Source organism: Phyllostomus hastatus, unplaced genomic scaffold (assembly GCF_019186645.2).
Source record: "Phyllostomus hastatus isolate PE091 unplaced genomic scaffold, TTU_PhHast_1.1 phas_contig_277, whole genome shotgun sequence".
NCBI classification, from domain to species: domain Eukaryota; kingdom Metazoa; phylum Chordata; class Mammalia; order Chiroptera; family Phyllostomidae; genus Phyllostomus; species Phyllostomus hastatus.
Genome location: NW_025333832.1, coordinates 115520 through 129345, shown reverse-complemented (window position 1 = coordinate 129345; position 13826 = coordinate 115520). Strand labels below are relative to the sequence as shown.

Genomic DNA, 13826 nt, shown 5'->3' with positions numbered 1-13826 from the left:
CTTTGAAAATAGAAAGGACATGAAACATAAATGAAAATTTAACAGAAAGGAAATGAAATGTACAGTGAGAAATGAAAACTTATCTGCATACTAGAGCTTACCTTTAATGCTGAGAGCTTTAATGACTGACTGTGGAGGGGAGGGAGCAAGGGAAAGGCCGTCCCCTCCATAAAAAACATCAGGTAGCTGCTCTGGGGTTCCTTCTCTGTTTGTCTCTTTGTTCCACTAGAGCTTGTTTATTGCTCCGTTTGCTACTTCTTTGTCAGGGTGCTACTTTTCAATAAAATTTTTCAGTTCTCCCTGTTTCCCAAGCATTTCCTTGAATATCCTCCCTTCCCTCCTCCTCCTCTGAAGAGAGCCCCTCAGCTGCCGTGTGCTGTTGCTCCGTCTGCACATGTGGGAGTTCCTCGGAGCTCAGCTCGGTGCTGGGGGCCTCCACATTGTCATCGTCCCCCTCCAAAGCCATGGACATGCCCAGAGACACACTGTCCTCCACAACAGACACAGGTTCATCCTCAAAGCCCTCAAAGTCTCCTGCAGCAACAGACTCAGGCCGCATTTTCTTCCAGGCTGATTACATGGTCCTGGAAGACAGTTTCCCCCATGCCTTGTCTCTGTGTCTCAAGCAAGTGAGGATATTAAAATGTTCCCTCCAGAACTCCCTGAGGGTTAAATTAGTTTCAGAGGTCACCCCAAAACACCTCTGAAACAGTGCCTTTGTGTAGTTTCTTAAAATTCGAAATGGCCTGCTGGTCCATGGGCTGGCTGAGAGGAGCTGTGTTAGGTGTCAGGACCTGACAGCGATGAAGCTGTACTCCCGGCGCCGACAGGGCCTCCGAGCCTGAAGGGCAGGCAGGAGCGCTGCGGGTTGCAAGAAGTGCCCTGAGTGGTAATTGTTTTCCTGGGGGGATTTCTTCACACTTGAGGCAAACACTTCATGAATCCACTCAGTAAAAAAATTGCCTGGTTACCCAAGCTTTGCTATTAGCCATCCACATCACAGTCAAGTTGCTTTTTATAACATTGCTTTTCTTGCAAACTCATGGGTTTTCGTAATGGCAGACGAGCAGAGGCTTCAATTTCAAGTCCCCACTTGTGTTCCCTCTCAACAGCAACGCCAGCCAGTCCTTCACTGGCTCGTGTCCTGGCGGTGACTTCTCCTCCCGTGTGATGTAGGTCCTCTTTGGCATTTTCTTCCTGAAGACACCCGTCTCATCACAAATGAATGCTCCTTGGGGAACAGATCCCTCAGCTTCTACGTATTCTTGAAAGTCTATAAAGAAATTATCAGCAGCTATTTGTTAGAACTACTGGCCACCTCCCCGTGCCTCACTACACTCTGAATGCCACTTATTTTCTTTCTTTCTTTTTATATTGGTATTTTCCTTTTTTTTTTTTTTAAAGTATGGCTTTTATTAGTGGAGATCAGACATTATAGGCTTTACTTTGACTGACCTTATTTATTTATTTATTTTAAGATTTTACTTTATTTATTTTTAGAGAGGGAAGGGAGGGAGATAGAGAGAGAGAGAAACATCAATGTGCGGTTGCTGGGGGTCATGGCCTGCAACCCAGGCATGTACCCTAACTGGGAATCGAACTTGTGACACTTTGGTTTGCAGCCCTCGCTCAATCCACTGAGCTACGCCAGCCGGGGCTTGAATGCCCCTTATTTTCTTAAATTCGAGCCACCTCGTACTGGTGTTAAATGAATCACTTTCAGCACTCGGTCCAGGGCTGTCTTTCAGGAGGTCAGTGTGTGGCATCTTCGCTGTTTCAAATATCATTGCCTCCAAAATGCTACCACCGGCTAATTGCTTTTTGTTTATCCAAATCAGCAACAGTTTTCCTACCTCTTCAATTGCCCATGATTGTTGTTTCGTGAGCACTTTCACACCCTTTGTAACATCAGCACTGTTGATGGCCTCTGTATGTTTTAAAATTGTGCTAATCAATGTAGCCACACCATACTCCGTAGCCAGCTCAGACAGTCGAACACTTCTATCTTACTTTGCAGTTATTTCTTTTTAAAGCTCTATTGTTGTTCTCACAACTTTCCTTCTACTTTGCTGCTATCGCCAAGCTCCTTAGAGTCCACGGTGACTTACTGGATGTATTTAGTAATAATAAGCAGGAACAAAAGCAAAAAAAAACCCCATGAAAATATTCGCAGCCTAATTTCCTGAGATGTTAACAACACGAGGCTTAGTGGTAAACTGACTCATACTTGCTCATTCTGCCCTTTGTCTCCTGAGAGACTCACGACTGATCAGACAGGTATCAGCATGAAAGGGCAGTTGGGCTGAGAACAGAAATTTTGTCTGAAAACCAAGACGTTTTTTCTGTGAACAACTTGGTTGAGGACCGAATTGTTGAGGTGGGAGACGTTTGAGAGGCGAGGTCTGGCTGTGCGCAGGGTTGGCTGAGGAGGGGATGGCACGGTCTGTCTCCCCTCCGTGTGCTCCCGCTCCTCCCTTGGCCCAACGTCGGCAGTAGTGGCGGAGTGCTCGGGAGCTTGCCCTGTCCTTGCTCCCTGTACAGTCTCCTCCGTTTCACACATGGTGGGAGGCAGAGGCCATTCTCTCTTGCCAGAGGCACCGGAGCGGTGGCTCCTCGTTGTTCTTCGTTGTTCTTCGGGAAGACAGCTTAGTTCCTCCAGCCTAAAGGAGCGGGAACCAGATTGGTGGAAACCCCCCAGGACTTCAGGCCCAAGAGGGTTTGAGGAACAGGAAGTGCAGGAGGCAGGTGTTTGCACAGGCCACTGGGGCCCTTGGCTGCAAACCTTGTTTGAAAATGGCCTAAAGCAAAAGGAAACCTAGAGTAAACATTGAGGGTCACAGAACATTAGCCCTTACCTTGGGTCATTTCAGAGACTTTAGGAAGTGTGCTCAAAGAAAGGGGAGAGGCCAGGCTTGAAGGCTGGGTCATGTTCCTGGGCGGCCAGCGGGGAGCGATCAGGAAGGATCAGCAGGAAGGAGAAAAGGTGGTGCGGCTTGGCTTCCCCTGAGAGGAGGGGAGAGGCAGCATGAGTCAAACTCTCTTTGATGTTTTGTTTGATCATTCTTACCCTCTCAATTTTCAGATTATCCCTTCCCGTTGACATGTTGGAGAGTAGGTAGTAGTCTTTGCTAGTAAGAAGTTTATAACTTGTCTGCCAGGGGCCAGGCACTGTGCTAGGCCGTGGAGATGGTCCTCTGGTTGAAGGCTAGTGCTTGGCCCCATATAAACCGCTGTTGTGGTTTCTCTCTGGAAAATTCCAGCAATGGTCTCTGTCCTTAGGAGGCTCAAGTCTAACCAGAGAGAGGACATACAGTTCATAAAACCTAGAGATATAAACGGAACCAAATTTCAGAAGTGGCAGGAGTTCACTGTGGCCTGAGAGTAGTAGCTCAGGGGACTCTGGGTCAGGAGGAACATGGGCTGGGTCTCACGGGGTGGGTGGGACCTGGGTTGGTGGGGGGCAGACAGGAGGGCAGTGCAGAGAAGGAGCATGAAGCTAATCAGAGGGCAGGGGCTGTTTGATATGTGCTTTTGTGTTCCTGAACTGATGCAGGGCCTGGCACTCTGGGAGCATTCTATAAATGTTTATTGAATTGAGTGATATTTTTGTGACACTTTAACTAGGCCCGATATGTTGGAAAGCATGTGAAAGTGCAGTTCATTACCAGAAAGAAAGTTCTACTGACAAATGGCCCTGCGTACACACAGAAACTGATGCGGGGTTCTTTACTTTTCCCTTTGAGCTGTCCCTCAGCCCACTGCCAGGCTGCTGCAGGACCAGGGAGCTCCTCCTCAGACCTTCTTACCTGTCCCATCAGTCTGTTTACTCCTCTGCTTTCCCCAGGTCCTGGCTCCTGGTCAGTTCGCTCTGATTTCCCCCTCCATGGACTTGGGGTGGGATGTGGGGCCCTCAGTACCACAGGAAGGGGCTTTGGATCCATGAAGTCCATTGATATTGACAAGAAAAAAAATTCTGAGATGTTCTGCATTAAATTTACAGCAGCCAGAGAGTAAGAGAAAGAGACAGGACAGTTAGCTTGTTATTAGCTATGAACCAACTCTGACAAAAGACTGCTTACATTCTTGTAAATCCGTTGGAATTTGGGATTGATTTCCAGGTGACTGTTTCCAAGATTATCCAAAAGAGAGAGTAGCCAGGCACCAGAGAGCCCCAGGAGCCTCTGCTTATTTGCAGGTGAATTTTTCAATCTGCGGTCCACAGCCAGTCCACAAGAGAGGGCACTTCTTCCTTGTGGGCTCTGCTGAGTCTGTCCCAGAACTAGCCTAACCCCTTTGTCTATAGCTAATGTAAATCCTTACAGCTTTCAAGGCTACTTAAAGCCCATCTTGAGAAAACATTACTTGTGTCAACACAGTCTGATTTCCAAAGGCCTTCTTCCAGGAACAAGGTAAGGGGAAAGTGGGGAGAAAATAGCATTCTGCCGCTGTTACTTGGTTTCTGCCTCTACAGTGTACTTAGTAGCCATTAGAGATATTTGTTGATTGAGTCCTTGATTTGTGTTGCTCTAATAGCAGTAATTTATTCATGCATCCATTCAGTGAACATTTGAGAGCCCCAAGTTTCTAGGTGTTGGCTGCCAAGAGGAAGCAGCCCAATGTGGTCTCTGAGGAGCTCACACAGTGCACACAGACCCACGGAGCGCTAATCCAACTGCTCTGCTTTACAGAAGTGGACACTGAAGTGCAGGGAACAAAGTAGAAGCCACAGGACTAACACCCATTTCCTGGCTTGCTAGAATTTCTGCTGGTGTGCAGCTGGCTGGCTGCTACACACGCAAATGTGGTGAGCTCTAATGGGAGAGAGAGGACATTCAGAACCAGGCAGAACCGCAAACGCCTTGGGTGAACCAGAAGGGAATGTCCAGTCTAACCGAGATTGCAAAAAAGCAGCACCTGGGATGTCTGCATTCTTTTTTTTCCCCTCTGAGCTTGAAATTAGGAAAACTGAGCCCAGAAAACCAAAAGTGGACATTTTCACAGGGGGGTTTATCAGACAGGCCAAAAAAAGTCTGTGTTTACCTTTATCTGGTTGTCTTTCACTGAACTATCATGGTCTGGCTTTTAATTGGGTTCCCTCCATACCCTAAAGCTTGGTTTGAAACCTTGGTTTCCCACTAATATCACATTTTATTAGGTATTGTAAAAACTGCCCTTTGAAAGGTGAAAGAACTCCAGGATGCACGCTGACCTCTCTCTGACATTACTTCCAGGCATTATGCGTGGTTGTGATCCTCTAATCTGTGACTCGGACTTTGCCCACTCTGCCAACCTTCCCCATCTCACCCTCACTGATGAGAACACAGAGTAAGTGCATTTACTAATTATGGCCACAAGGTGGCAGCACGGCCCCACTGGTGTTTCCTAAGAGCTCCACAGGTGTGGGCAAGCCCGAGAGCCCTGGTTAGGACTAGGAAAATGGCATAAATGAAGTGAACAGGTAAACTTTTTTCTTCTTTACTCCCCCTTGTGAAGTGACAGAGTTAATCTGAGTCTGAAACTATTGCATTTTAGAACTAGAAGACACTTTAGAAAAGTTTCTCAAACTTGAATGTGCTTACGGATCACCTGAAGAGCTTGTTTAAATACAGATCTGTTCTTTGGGTGGGGCCTGAGATTTTGCCTTTCTTATAATGAACCACGCTGATGCTCACTGCTGGTTGGTGGACCACACTTTGAGTAGCAAAGCTTTAGAGGTCATTTAGAGATTAATTCTCACTTCATCTGACTTATGAAGAGAAACTGAAGTCTAGAGGGAGAATGTGACCTGCTTAACATAGTCATGACTTGGGTGTGTAACTTTATGCATTTAAACCCAAGCTTCTGATGCAGTCCAGCTCTGACTCCACTACATTGTGTGGCCTCCTTTACTCTCGTTAGTGGCATCTCTTTAGCTTAGGAACCGAGAACTCCCAATTTTTCCATCATCCCCTTTGGTCTTTGCTCAAGGTGTCCCTTCGGTTACTCAGAATCTTCAGTAGCTTTTCTATAACCACAAGATCAAGTTCAAATGTCTCTGACGAGTTTTCATGGGTGTACAACAAACAAGTGGTCCCACTTTAGTAAGCTTACCTAACTTTCCTGTTTTTTTTTAACCCTGTCTTTCTTCTGTAACTATCCTCATGCCTTCCTGTTCTCTAAGCATACTGTATTTGGGCCTCTCTTTGTGGTAATGGTACTGGCGTGGATTCTGGAGTTAGACACGCCTACTTTCTAATCTCAGGTCCACAACTGACCTTGGCAGGTTACTTCACCTTCTTGGGGATCAGCATATTCTTCTGAAATAGCCCCATATGGTGGTTGAGGGGAATATATAGCATATGCAAGCCCACTCTCATTCCTGAAATCACCTTCCAAATTAGCATCTACAGTGATGCCTGGCACCTGGTTCCCTGTGCTTGTGTTTCTCCTTGTCTCTGTTTCTCTGAGACTTAACCTTCCAAAGGCCTAACTTGAATCCTGTCTCTTTCATGTAACCTTTCCCCGCCATTCCTGACCTAGTTGGACCCACCTTTCTATAAATTATTTTACCCATGTATTAGTGTTTAATTATGTGCCATTCCACTCAGTGAGACTCATTAGGCTTGAGGGAGAATTGGTTGTGTAATAATTAAGGGATAATTGAGTTAATTTTAAAAATTTACTTCATTTTTTAATTTTACTTTTTAATTTTTAAAAGATTTTATTTATTTTTTAGAGAGAGGGGAAGGGAAGGAGAAAGAGAGGTAGAGAAACATCAGTGTATGGTTGCCTCTCACGTGCCCCCTACTAGGAACCTGGCCTGCAATCCAGGCGTGTGCCCTAGACTGGGAAATAAACCAGTGACCCTTTGGTTCTCAGGCTGGCACTCAATCCACTGAGCCACACAAGCCAGGACTCTATTTTTAATTTTATTATTTTATTTTTTTCCATCACCATTTATCCCTTCATACCCTCTTTCACCTCTACCCCCCAACCCCCCCGCAATCACCATGCTGTTGTCTGTGTTCATAATTCTTTCTCTTTTTTTCTTTTTTGCTCAATCCCTCTACCCTTCCACTCCCCATTTTTTAATTTTTTAAAATTCTCACCTGAGGATATGTTTATTGATTTTAGAGGGAGAAGAAGGGGAGAAAAGGAGAAACATCGATTGGTTGCTTCCGGTGCACGCCCTTACCAGGGATCCAACAGGCAACCTTTTGCATGTGCTTTGACTGGGAGTTGAACCCTGCAACCTTTTGGTATAGGGGATGACGCTCCAACCAACTGAGGCACTGGGCCAGGGTGAGTTACTTCTTTTTTAGTACTCCCTGAGTGTTACAGCTGCCTCCTCTTTTGTCACTTATTGCCCAGTAGCAGCTCTTGCTGCACCCGCAGCTCCAGATCCTGGCAGTTGGTGAATACTTTAGGGCCTATTCTCTTCAGGCTCCTTCCTGCCTCCACATTCTGGTTAAATTGGTGTGTGCATGTTATCAGATGGCCCCTCCGAGGGAGGGGTTGGTGGAATACATTGAAACCACAAGTTAATAACACTAAGGAAGTTGACCATATTGCCAGTCGACCATATTGCTTCAGCCTGGGGGCCGGAGATGTGTACACTTTTCTATTTCATAAAATTTACAGCAAGGCCCTTGCTCTCTTATTTCAGAAGAGATTAAGGACGAAAAGATAAGTGGGGAGGGAAAGGTTGTTTAAGGGGATCACATCCCTTTGACCAAGATTCTGTGAATTATTCGTTCAGTTGCACCCGGAAGTGTTTATCTGTGCATGTGTGGCTGTACATTTTCTCACATGATCCATAATTCCCTCCCTCAGCGGCAATTAGGAGATCATGTTGGGCTCTCGACAGTAAAATTTTATGGTGTGTGCTTTCACTGCAGCAAAGGTTTCTCTGCGGCCTGGAGCTGAAGTGGACCGGGAAGGCTAGACACTTTAATTAGTGCCCTGCCTTCTCTTTTTATTGGACAGCAGTCTACTCACTCATCGCTTTCTTAGTCAGGGGGTTTTTCGCCTTTCCTTTTCCCTACCATGGGTTCATGCCAAAGTCCAGATGTATTTATTTGTGCCTGAAACTGTTGACTTTATTTATTTTTTTGAAGAGAGGCTCAAGGAAGGGATTCCTTGCATGTTTCCAGGATTTTAATCTTCACTGTCTAAGCCAATGGTTTCCAACCTTGGTTGCTGGTTGGAACCACCTGTAGGACATTTAAAACCCACCAACGCCTGTGCCCCACCTGCAGAGAGCCTGTTTTGATTGGTGTGTAATGTGGCCCAGGCGTTGGTAGTTTTAAAAAGCTTCCAGGTGAAATAGTCATCTGAAGTGGAGAAGCCTGAGGCAGATGTTCACGGTTAACAGTGCCAGTGGTGAGAGATGTTGGTATCTCGGGCCTCCTGATAATGATGGTCTGAGAAACCGCAGCATCCCTTTTGTGGTATTCTTGCCAAAAGTGCCTTATCTAAGTTTAATCATCAGGGAATATTTTTTTTTCCACTGTGCAGCCCGCTTCAGAGCCTGCAGCCCACATGCAGAGGCTGGGCAATGGTCCCAGGCCAGGGTGCTCTGGCACAGGGCACTATGAGAGACCCAAGGGGATGGGCCTGCCATAAATCCAAGCCCGTGCGTATGAGGAAATATTAAATAAGTCCAGCCTGAGGGTCATTCTACAAAATACCTGACCAATATTTTTAAGAGATGTTAAGGTCATGAAGGAAAAGGAAGTCCTGAGCAACTGGCCCAGATTAAAGGAGACTGAGGAGACGAGACAACTAAATGCCACGTGTAAGCCTAGGCTGGATCTTTGTCGGGGAAAAAAGGCCTTAGTGAGAAGGTCGGTGGAATTTGAATAAGATGTGAGGTTAGCTCATGATATTATACCACTGATAATTTATGGACTTTGATCATTGTACTGTGGTTATCTACAGAAGTAATGTTTGGGGAAGTTGAATGAAGGGGACATAAATATTTTTGAAACTCTGAAACTAGGTTAAAATGAAAAGTGAAAAGAAGAAAAAGAGCACCCTGGCTGGCGTAGCTCAGTGGATTGAGCTCGGGCTGGGAACCAAAGCATCACAGGTTCGATTCCCAGTCAGGGCACAGGCCTGGGTTGCAGGCCATGGCCTCCAGCAACTGCACATTGATGTTTCTCTCTCTCTCTCTCTTTCCCCCTCCCTTCCCTCTCTAAAAATAAGTAAAATCTTAAAAAAAATAGTCTATCTTAAAAAAAAGAAGAAAAAGAGAACTTCTTGAGAATTAATGAGTTGCCAGAGTTAGAACCACTTCCCTAAATCATCTTGCCTCATACTGTCAGAGTAATCTTCTTGAAAATGCTATTTTGTCATGTTTCTGACGTTCTCAAAGGGTTTCAGTTACTCCTATCACCTCTAGAATACAGTTCAAATTTCTCAAGCTGTCATTTAAAGCTGGAGCAGGGCTCCAGTCTGCTCCCTTAGTCTCTGTGAACTGAACTGCATCTTACTTTCTCATGTATGAGTTTATTCTAATTCTTTTCCTTCTTTCTTTCTTTAAAAATTATTTATTTTTAGAGAGGGGAAGGGAGAGAGAAAGAGAGAAACATCAACGTATGGTTGCCTTTTGTGCGCCCCCCACGGGGGACCTGGCCTGAAACCCAGGCATGTGCCCTGACTGGGAATCGAATAAGTGACCCTTTGGTTCACAGGCCGGTGCTTAGTCCACTGAGCCACACCAGCCAGGGATTCTGCTTTCTATGACAACCTTGCCTTCCTGCTCAGCCTCTTGAATTATTCTTCATTTTAAGGCCCATTTTAGGTTCTGACTCTTCATTGAAGCCTCTCATGAGGATTTCTGTTGGATGCAGTTATCTTTCCTGTCTTTGAAATCTGGTCAACAGGATGGTGTGGAGTGAAAACATGAGCTTTAGACTCAGAAATATGTGAGTCTTAATCCGTGTTCCATTTTTTACCAGTTCTTGGATAAGGGACAAGTTAATTGACTTCTTGGAGTTTCAGTGTCTCACTTGCGAAACAGAGATAATAGTACTTACTTCATGGGTCACTGTGAGCCTTAGATGAGGTGCAGACGTAAAGGTTTCTGCATGCAGATGTTCTCCCTCTTGTTTGTGGCCCCCTGGGGACCCACGGGAATTGTGGGTGGCGCAAAGGCTCTTGTCAAAATTTCCTGTGGAGGCTTTAAAAGATATTTGTGTTTGATCATCACAATTAGACACTCTTGAACTTAGTGCTTGGGACTTTAAGGAATTCTACTGAGATTTTTTTCCTGGAACCCAACTCAGTAAATAAGTGATCTATGGACAGGGGAATGTAACCCAACAGAGGGAGCATGAAGGGACAATGGGTTTCTAAAGGAAAAAAGGCTGTGATGCCTCCCACACCCACCCCTGTGCTCACAGTCATGGCTTTGAGGAAGTATGACTCCTGAGTAAAACTCCTTAAACCGTTCTCTGCCCAGGTGGTATGTACACAAGTGAGTCAGGTCGCTTATGAGTTGAACACTTGACTCCTTTTTTTGCTTCCTCCACCCATAGTATAGTGCCGAGGTTCAGTGGTTTGGCCCCAGGTCCTCGGCCTCTAGTACTGGTTTAAGGTCACAGGGCCAGGAGGGGCAGGCTGAGAAGGAAGTCAGATGCCAACACGCATGGAAAGAGACAGGTGGGGCTGCTATTGTTCAAAGGCCACAAATTCTGGGTGTGTTTTATGACTGTTTCTGATTTGAAATCTCCTCCCCTTTGTGACCATTCCAGGGACTCTCCCTCCTCCTGCTTCCTTTTCATGAGGTTTTCTTTCCCTAGCGCACTTCTTTTGTGGCCAAAGAATGGCTGTGCAAATAGTTGACAATTTAGTGAAAGAGACTTTTCATGGGGACCGGGAGCCAGGCCCTATTTATTCACAAATATATTCAGGCCCATACAAGTAATTATAAGGTTCAAAAATACTTTTATGTCAGGATGTGCAGTTGTGAGTGTGGTGTGAGGGAACAGGTGCACAAGTGAGGGTAGGACAGAACGCAAAACGCTGACTGTCAGATCCTGAAAAGGGGGGGCAAAGGTCATTCTGGAAGGTGGATTTCATTCAGGAGACCTCAGAAGTCTTAGAGTGCCCTCTGCCCAGATTAAATCACTAATATTTATCTGTGTGAGAGATGAAGTTAAATTATGAAGTTGTGCAATGTTGGGTAAATTACTTATCTCAGTTTTTTTTAATGTGTTAAAATGGGATGATGACACTCATGGCTTTTTTTTTTTTTTGGTGAAGGCTGTAGTTACATATAAAACTCTTAGGATAGTACCTGGCAAATAGTCAGTGCTGAGTAAGTGTGAGCTATTGTAATTATGGGACTGGACAAAGGTTCCACCCTGCTCATCTAGGGCAGACAGGCATTTTCTAGCCAGGGTCCTGGCAGGCCAGCTGGAGATGAACACGGTAGAAGAAGGCTTAACATGTAGGAGTAGAAGGGTTGGGTAGTAACTCATGAACAACATTCTGGAAAATGCCTTAATTCTAGAGCAGAAATACCCAGAGGGCATGCAGCTTCTGCGACAGTTATATTCCCTGTGGGTCTGGGGAAGATTTTGCTGAAAGTTAACCTGAGAAACGGGCTTCAGGAGATGTCTTACAAATAGCATTCTTGCTAAAGGAATTCCCTAATATGGCTCAGGCATTACTTTTGTCTCCATACCATCCTTATTTAAAAGGTGTAAAGGGAAAGGATGAAGAAGGATGAAGTAAGAACATGAATGTGTAAGTTAACAGGGCAGAATTAGGGCTGGCATGTAGAAGTTACAAGAAACTATAAAATGTATATGAATGTAAAAAGAGTTTGACCTCTCCAAATATATGCAGGGTCTGTCTGGAAAAAGTCCAACCATTGTTAATATAACAAGAATGTTTTGCACCACATCCATGGAACCTGGCAGCGAAGGCGACTGGACTGGAACGCGCATGCGTGAACAATGATGACTTCACTGTACTAGTCAGTGGGGGCGGTAGATGCCTGTGAGCATGTGTACTGGGTGGCCATTGCATTCAAAATGACTGAACGAGTAGAGCAATGAAGTGGCATCAGATTTTATGTTAAGCTTGAACATTCCTCCGCAGAAACTATTTGGATTATTCAGAAGGCCGAAGCTATGGGCAACTGTGATTGGCAGTTTCATCATGACAACATACACGCTCATGCATCATGTCTCATGCAGAGTTTTTTGGTGAAACCTCAGATCACTCAGGTGACTCAGGCCCCCTGCACTTATAGCTCAGATTCAGCGCCCTGTGACTTTCGGCTTTTCCCAAAATTAAAATCACCTTTGAAAGAAAAGCGATTTCAGAATGTTGATGAGATTCAGGAAAAGAATATGGGACAGCTAATGGCAATTGGGAGAACTGTGTGAGGTTCCAAGGTACCTACTTTTAAGAAGACTGAAGTGTCATTGCCCTGTGTACAATGTTTCTTGTATTTTGTATCTTTTTCAATAAATGCCTCTAAATTTCATAGTATGTGGCTGCATACTTTCTGGATGGATCAAGTATAGTAGGCTCCTTGAGTATACATGAGAATCCATCCCAAGAAGCATGCAGGCAGACTCACAGGAGAAGGAAGGTATGCCTTCTTTGCTGACTGGTTGGACGAAGTCACTGAAGAGAAAGGAGATGGAGACCTGGGCAAGGCTGAGAGACAATGGGGTGGCAAAAGGAAGGATTGAAAGGTCTGTTTACTGAGGGCTCATTGTTTACCAGGCACTGTGTTCAATGCCTTATGTATCTTAACTTACTCTTTTACTGTCATCTCCTCATACAGTAAGAGTTATCCTTGTTACAGGTTGGAAAAAAGCCTCAAAAGGAGGTGAAGTGACTGGTCCAGGGTCATCCAACCAGTTAATGACAGAGCTTGTGTGTTTCACCTCAAAGCTGTGCTCTTGCCTCTGTATCAGAAGAAACGTGAAAGAGAGGAAAGCATAGCAAATTTTTGTTGTGAGTAAAGTTTAAAAAAGCTACCTGGGTTAGAGCAGATAATGGCTTCCCCAGAATGCCCACATCCTAATCCCTGATACCTGTGAATGTTACTTTATGTGGCAAAAGGGACCTTGTTGACATGATGAAGTTAGGATTTTGAGATGGTAATGTCACAGGTGGGCACAGGTAACCAGGTTCTTAGTGATCGGGACAAAGAATTGAACCAAACACTCAGTTTATAGCAGAGAACATGGGAACAAGCCAACTCCAAGCAGAGATTGACCCCATGGGCTGGAGGGACTTTATTCTTGTAGGGCGGATCCTTCCTGGCTAGTTTTGGTGGGCTTTTACTGAGCATGTACAAGTAGTTGTATTAATTTAAAGCTACTGCGCATGTGGTCTGCCATGATCCTCCCTGAATGGCCACCAAGGAAGAGGGTCCCACAATGCTACCAATTGACCCCCGTTTCTCCTGGGGTCCCCCTGTACTAGGTTCACCTTTCCCTATGCCAGAGAATTATGGCTCTCCATGTTAGAGATTGGTGAAAAGGAAAGGAGCTATTTATTCAAGTTATACAGACTTAAGAGTAATGACTTAATGTCTTCATCAAAATCCTAAAGTCAGGCCTGGCTGGCGTAGCTCAGTGGATTGAGTGCGGGCTGGGAACCAAAGTGTCCCAGGTTCGATTCCCAGCCAGGGTACATGTCTGGGTTACAGACCATAACCCCCAGCAACCACACATTGATGTTTTTCTCTCTCTCTCTATCTCCTTCCCTTCCCACTCTAAAAATAAATAAATAAAAAACCCCAAAGTTCCTTAAAACACCCACAAACACACACAGTCCTTCCTTCCCCCTTTGCCCAGTCTGGGGTACTGTATCTC

General features: G+C 45.2%; 1 non-coding gene across 1 annotated transcript; it reads right to left on the bottom strand.

Moving 5' to 3' along the window:
* Positions 1-8486: 8486 nt before the first annotated feature.
* Positions 8487-8618, bottom strand: LOC123818270. Its single transcript, XR_006785602.1, has one exon. It is a non-coding gene; the product is annotated as a small nucleolar RNA SNORA42/SNORA80 family (small nucleolar RNA).
* Between the last annotated feature and the right edge of the window lie 5208 nt (positions 8619-13826).